Here is a 7,865-nt window from a genome sequence, read left to right as displayed (position 1 = left end):
GCCTTTTTTACAGGCCATGAATGAGAGTTCCTGCTGCCTCACATCCTCACCAGCATGTTGTGTCGCCAGCATTCCAGATTCTGGCCATTCTAATAGGTATATAGTGCTATCTTGTTTTGATTTGCATTTCCCACAAATTGTATGGAGCATCTTTCCATATGCATATTTGCTGTATATCTTCTCTGGTGACGTGTCTGTTAAAGTCTTTGACTTATCTTTTAATAGCGTTGTTTGTTCTTTTGTTGTTGAATTAAAGAATTCTTTGTATATTTTTGGTAACTATCTTTTCACAAATATCTTTTTCAGTCTTTGACTTATTCTCTTGATGTTGTTGTTTATTTAAGTTTATTTATTTTGAGAGAGAGAGCGAGAGAGCACATGTGCTCATATGAACAAGGGAGGGGCAGAGAGAATCCCAAGCAGGCTCTACACTGTCAGCACAAAGTCACACTCAGGGCTTGATCTCACAAACCATGAGATCATGACCTGAGCCAGAATCAAGAGGCAGATACTTAACTGACTGAGCCACTCAGGTGCCTGACATCATCTTTTACAGAGCAGAAGTTTTAATTTGAACAAAGTCTGGCTTATCAATTATTTCTTCCATGGATAGTGCCTCTAGTATTGTACCTAAAAAGTCATCACTACACCGAAGCTCATCTAGGTATTTTTCTATGTAATCTCAAGACTTTTAGTCTTGCATCATATGTTTAGGTCCATGATCCACTTGGAGTTAATTTTTGAGAAGGGTATGAAATCTGTATCTAGATTCCTTTTTTGAGTGTGGGTGTCTAATTGTTCTAGCACCATTTATTAAAAAGACTATCTTTGCTCCATTGCATTGTCTTTACTCCTATATCAAAGATCAGTTGGCTATATGTATGTGGGTCAATTTCTGGGTGTTCTATTAGTCTATTTGTCTATTCTTTATCCAACATCAGCTTGTCTTGATTACTGTAACTTTATAGTTGAAGCCAGGTAGTATCAACCTTCTAATTTTGTTCTTCTTCTTCAATATGGGTTAGCTCTTCTAGGTTTTTTTGTCTCTCCCTATAAACTTTGGAATCAGTTTATTGTATCCAAAAAATTACCTTCTGGAGATTTTAATTGGGATTACTTTGATTTTATAGGTCAAATTTGGAAAACCCGACATCTTGATAATATTGAGTCTTTCTAACCAAGAACATAGAATATTTCTGCATGTATTTATTCTTTGATTTCACTTATCAGATCTTTGTATTTTCCTCATGTAGATCATATACATATTTTGTTCATTTATATCTAGGTATTTCATTTGGAGGGTTACTAATGTAGATGGTATTATCTTTTTAAGTTCAAATTACACTTGTTCATTGCTAACATATAGAAAAACAAAGGACTTTTGTATATTAACCTGGTACCCTCCAACCTTGCTATAATTGATTACTAGTTTCAAGAGTTTTTCTGCCAATTCTTTTGGATTTTTTTTACATAAGCAATCATGTCATCTGCAATCAAGAACAGCTTTATTTCTTTTTCCCCAATCTACATATCTTTCTTTCTTTTCTTGTCTTATTGCATTAGTTAGAACCTCCAGTATGATGTTAAAAAGGAGGCATGGAGGAGTGCCTGGGTGGCTCAGTTGGTTAAGCATCTGACTTCGGCTCAAGTCACGATATCGTGGTTCATGAATTAGAGCCCTGCATTGGGCTCTGCACATTGCAGAGCCTGCTTGGGATTCTCTCTCTCTCTCTCTCTCTCTCTCTCTCTGCCCCTCTACCACTTGTGCTCTCTCTCTCAAATAAAAATAAAAAATAAACTAAAAAAAAAGGAGTGATGGAGATGACATCTTTATCTTATACTTGATCTTAACAGGGAGAACTGGGTTTGTCACTATTATGATGTTAGCTGCAGGTGTTTAGTAAATATTCTTTATCAAGTTGAGGTAGTTCCCCTCTATCCCTAGTAGACTGAGAGTTCTTACCACAAATGGCTGTTAGATTTTGTTAAATGTTTTTTCCTGCATTTATTTATATGATCATGTGATTTTTCTTCTTTTGCCTGATATAATGAATCACATTAATTGATTTTTGAATGTTGTACCAGTCTTGCTTATCTGGGATAAATCCCACATGGCATATAATTCTTTCATACATATACAGATTTTATTTGCTAATATTTTTTGAGAATTTTTGTATTGTGGTCATGTGAAATATTGATGTGTAGTTTTCTTTCTGATAACAACTTTGTCTGGTTTTGGCATTAGGGTAATGTTGGCCTCATAGAATAAGTTGGGAACTATTTCCTCCATCCTTTGAAAGATATCATAAATACTTGATACAGTTTAACTCTCAAATTTTTAATAAAATGTACCAATGAACCCATATGGGCTTCATGCTCTCTATTTTGGAAGGTTTTAATTATTGATTAAATTTCTTTAAAGGATACAGACCTGTTTAGATTGTTTATTTCTTCTTGTATGGGTTTTAGCAAATTGTGTCTTTCAAGGAATTGATGCAAGTCATCTAGATTATCAAATTTGTGGCTTGGAGTTGTTCATAGTATTTATTACCATTTTCATGTTGATAGAATCCATGATGAGGATCCCTCTTTAAGTTCTGATATTAATGATTTGTTTCCTCTCTTTTTTTTTTCATAATTAGTCTGGCTAGGGGCTTATTGATTTTATTGATCTTTGCCAAGAACCACCTTTTGGTTTTATTGATTTATATCAATATTGATATCCTGTTTTCAATTCTATTAATTTCTGCTCTAATTCTTATTATTTCTTTTCTTCTAGTCACTTTGAACTTAATTTGCTCAACTTTCACTAGTTTCATAAAGAGTAAACTTAGATTATTGGTTTTAGATTTTTTTTTCCTAATACAGGTATTCAATGATGTAAATTTCCCTCTAAACATTGCTTTTACTGCATCCTACAACTTTTTTGGAGGTGTAAGTGAATTTTTACTGGAAAGGAAAGTTGTCAACTTAAAACAGCAGCAAATAAAGAATTAATAAGGAAACTGCCTATCATCACAGATACACAGGACCTCCATCATATGCAGTAAGGAAGGCATTTCAATTTGTGACCCTCACCTCAGGAATGCCAAATGCTTTTCCATTCAATCTAATACTTCTGGATTCCTAACAAAAAAGGAATACATTAAGGACGTCCAAAAGTTGCTTACTGAAAGGAAACTCCTCAAAGAAGAGTAAGGAAGGGAATGTAGAAATTAAGTAGTCATGTGGAACACTTTTTAAATAGTAATGAACTACATTTTCATAAATTCACAGTAATTCAAAACATGGTCACTTGCAAAACTGATTCAGATTACTTAAATACCAGGTACATTTTTAGTTTCCTATAAAAGTGTTTGGATGTTACTTATGTTTATGTGAAATGAAACTAGTAATACTTTTCTACAGCAGTAACTGCATACCAGGAGTGCCAAGACAAACACAAATCAAGGAATGGAGTTTTCTGAAAGCTACAGTGTGAAAAGACTATAAACAGTTGGTTCCATACACATCAATGGGTTTCTTTGCTATAGGAAGTCCACATGGAATAAGGAACAGAGATTAGTAAAAGGTTTCTTGAAGGGAAGGAGGATGACGCCTGTATGCATTTAGTTTTTTGCCCCTTCTGCCACATTGTATTCTTCCCCTGCAAGGTCTGATGTTCATAATGTTAGGTTGTCTCTAATCAACTGTATGGCTATGGTGCTATCTTTGTATGAGTCTTCATTCAGTATATCAGGTTGTGCAATGGCCTCATCAGAAGCTGTTTTAGCCAGTGTGCAGGGAAGCTCTGGGTTATTAAGGATCTCATAGTAAAGTACAGAAAAGTTATGAACCAGCCCAGGCAGATTGGGTGTGTGGGTTACATCTCTTTCTTGCTTCTATCAAAAACCTCTTGGTAAGCTCCTTGGGAATTATCTATAGTTTGTTTTCTGTCATCACTACATGCAACTTCAGCAAGGAACCACACGTAATCTCCCTTCGTTTTCAGATAGAAGATCTTACTCTCTGGGTTAGTTGCATTGGCTATTAAATACTTACCCAACAAAAAATTCCAGCACCATGGTGTAGGTGTAGGACCTCAGTTCAGATTCCAGTTTCTCCCAATAGTCCTTACTCAGCGACAACTCCTTGTCAGAGGTGGCGGTTTTCTGCTTCATGCTCCAGATGACCTTCCAGGTGGACCTGCTGCCCCCGACCACATTTTTGTAGGCCCCCTAGCACATGTTGCACTCCACTTTGGACAGCTTGGTGCCCTGCTTGGTCATGGCTTTCATGCAGGTGGTCATGTCATCGTAGTGCTTGGCCTCCTGGGACCAGCTTTGCCTTTTGGATCAGCTCTGTCTTCTTCATGGGGACAGGGAGAGGAGAGCAAAGGTGACCATCAACATGGATTGGCCTAAGGTGGGTCTTTGGAGTGCCTGCACATGGCCATGGCGTTGGCTGTGGAGCAACTCCCATCACTTTGATCGGCTTTTAACTTTTAGCCAGGACCCTCCCATCTCCTGTGTTCCACAGATTTTGCTGAATTGTGTTTTTGTTTTCATTTATTTTTAAGTTTCAAAATGTTTTTAAGTTTCTCTTGAGGTCTATTCTCTGACCCATGTGTTATTTAATAATGTGTTCTTTAATCTTTAAGTATCTGGGGATTTTCCAGTTATCCTTCTGTTATTGATTTGAACTTTAATCCTGCTGTGGTCTGAGAGCTAACCGTGTATGATTTTTATTCGTTTGGATTTGTTAAGGTGTGCTTTATAGACCAAAATGTGCTCTATCTTGGTGAATACTCCATGTGAACTTGAGAAGAATGTGTATTCTGTTGTTGGATGCAGTAGTCCATAAATGTCCATTATATCCAGTTGATTGGTACCTATTGTTGAGCTCAGCTATCCTTAACTGGTTTTCTGCCTGCTGGATCTGTCCACTTATGTTTTTTTTTTTTTAATTTTTAAATGTTTTATTTATTTCTGAGAGAGAGAAAGAGAGAGAGAGAGAGAGAGACAGTATGAGCAGGGGAGGGTCAGAGAGAGAGGGAGACACAGAATCTGAAGCAGGCTCCAGGCTCTGAGCTAGCTGTCAGCACAAAGCCCAATGCGGGGCTCGAACCCATGACTGTAAGATCATGACCTGAGGTGAAGTCAGACACTTAACCTACTGAGCCACCCAGGCGCCCCTGGATCTGTCCATTTATGATAAAAAGACATCCAAGTCTCCAACTATGATAGTGGATTCATCTACTTATTTAGTATATATTTTAATGATTCTTATTAGTCTTCTATACTTTTGATTCACAAATAACTGTTTGTATAATGATGCATAATTATCTGACAGCTGACACTTCTAACTCCAAATATATGTGTAACAGATTAATATTCCAAAGTTTTATTTTGACATTTTATTTTTGTTATGGTAAAATTGAAGGTTTTTAAAAAATCAAAGTGCTTTTTAAAATAATTTATTTTGCAGAATCACAAGCAGTAAAAAGTACAGCCTTACTTAGTTTGGTTTTTCATAATTGCCATCTTTATTGTCATCAAATCCACTTATGAATGAAAACTAGAAAGACAATTTCATACCAAGACAATTCATTGGCTCATGTCATTCCACTTGGCATGGACCTTTAGTTCCTGCTTTGAATTAGCAGGAAGTTCCTCTGCTTATAGAGCCCCTTGCATTTATTATTATTTTATATATATACATACATATACACATATATATGTACATATCTATAATACTTATTGAATTTGTTTATGCTCAAATAAATTCAATATATTTAATATTAAGAAAGCTTTTATACCATCAGTAAATCCCTCAAAACCCACAAAAGCTGAAAGTCTAAAGCAGTGTGCAGTTTTACCACATTTTCTTTTGTCCCCATTCCAAAGGCTTGATAGTCTCCCAATCTCGTACTTAAATTCCCTCTTGGTTTTATACTTTGTTGATGTAATTCCTTAACTGTGTTTCAGCCAATGAATTTGCTACACAAAGAAATCGCCAGGTAAGTCTGTGGTTGAGGTCATTTCTTGTGAGGTAGGGGCACTACCAAAGAAACTGCCCCAAATAGAATATAAACATAGTGAAATGGTTTGTGACAGTAACAGCAAACATTGTATTCATGCCTAAGAAAATGTTCATTTGGAATTTAATATATTTTCTTGTTTTCTTGCTCTTTATCTGTAGTACCAAAAGCTAAACACTTTTCCCGTTACTTCTGTGATATATAAGCAGAAATTTAAAGAAGAACTCAAGAAAGAAAGGAAAATTCTACTTAATAGTGAAATGTTGACAACTGATGGCAAGTTCTCTAATTTTCTGACAAGTATTTAAGTTGTGGGCTATTGTTCCAAATATAAGCTTGGTCCATGGATATGCTCTTCTGTTATTTACTTTTTAAAACAAAGTGACTTGGGGTGCCTGGGTGGCTCAGCCGGTTAAGCATCTGACTTCAGCTCAGGTCATGATCTCATGGTTTGTGGGTTCAACCCCCGCATTGGGCTCTGTGCTGACAGCTAGCTCAGAGCCTGAAGCCTGCTTCGGATTCTGTATCTCCCTCTCTCTCTGACCCTCCCCTGTTCATGCTGCCCCCCCCCTCAGAAATAAATAAAACATTTAAAAAGAGTGACTCTAACTTGGTCATAAACTGATTAAATGGTAACACTTTTGACATAGTAAGGCTGGATATTATAGCAGTCCAGAGCATAATCCACAGAGTCAAATTATCTGGATTTGTTTATCTATAAAAGAAAGACAACTACAGTACTTTCCTTACAGGAGTTTCTAGGGATTACATGGGTTCATGTTGTTGAAGTGTGCTGAACAGTGTATGGAAAATATTGAGCACTCAGTAACTGCTGATTCTCCTTTTGAATGCTTCAAGTGGTACAAGTTAGGAAGCAAGGAGGAAAGAGAGTCAATACTCTCAAGCTTAGTGCTATGCAACATGGAGTTGTTCAGATCAATCTCTATACAGGGACGTCTCATTCTGCTAATAAAGACTGAAGTAATCATGAAGACAGGTTGCCAATTGCTGCAGGAGAGATTATTGTGGATTATCCATGTGGGCCTGATGTAATTAATCACAAGGGACCTCATAAGAGAGGGAAAGAGAGGTCAGAGTCAGAGATGCAAGAAGAGTCAGAGAGAGAGAAATTTGAAGATACCACAATTGTCTTTGAACATGAGGAAGTTATCATGAGCTGTGGCATGCCAGATGCCCTTAGAAACTAGAAAAGTCAAGAAAGCATCCCCTCCCCTAGAGCCTCTATAGGAAGTGACTTGCTGACACTTGATTTTAGTCTTTCTGGCCTCTAGATCCATAAAATAATAAATTTATGTTGTTTGAATTCATTGAATTTGTGGTAACTTATTACAGTTTCAATGGGAAACTGATACAATTGGCCATACAAGGACATAAGCTTGGCGATACATATTTGGACACACACACACACACGCACACACACACACACACACACACACACACAGAGTGACAAGGGCCATTGCATCACTCAGTAATGCAGGTTACCAATTCTTTGGTAGGAAATAGCCAAGATACTATGTATATTCTTTACACACTGAGCTAAGTGTGGAGGATAAAATGAAAAAGTCTTTCACCCTCATCACCAAAGTGTTTGGTTTATTTTAACCAGGTCACTAATTTGGGGGGAAAAAAAAAACAATGAATGACAACAATAACCTTTGGTGTGTGCCCAACTCCTGAGCGGTGAACTGTTTCCAGTTTTCTAAGTGTGTATTGGACTTCAAGGTCTGCAAAGTCAGAGATCGTGTTTTATTTCTCTTTCTATCCCTAAAACCTAGCACATTATGTCACTGAATAAGGTCTCATTCAAAGTTTGTTGCACTCAATT

The 7,865-nt window shown here is 36.7% G+C and overlaps 1 pseudogene; it reads right to left on the bottom strand.

Moving 5' to 3' along the window:
* Nucleotides 1–3,608: 3,608 nt before the first annotated feature.
* LOC144240390 (14-3-3 protein theta pseudogene) lies at nt 3,609–4,353 on the bottom strand (annotated as a pseudogene).
* Nucleotides 4,354–7,865: the final 3,512 nt, after the last annotated feature.

This window comes from Crocuta crocuta, unplaced genomic scaffold (genome assembly GCF_008692635.1).
Source record: "Crocuta crocuta isolate KB4526 unplaced genomic scaffold, BGI_CrCroc_1.0 scaffold247, whole genome shotgun sequence".
Lineage (NCBI taxonomy): Eukaryota > Metazoa > Chordata > Mammalia > Carnivora > Hyaenidae > Crocuta > Crocuta crocuta.
Note: the sequence above shows the minus strand (reverse complement) of the source record. Positions and strands in the feature narration are given on the sequence as shown.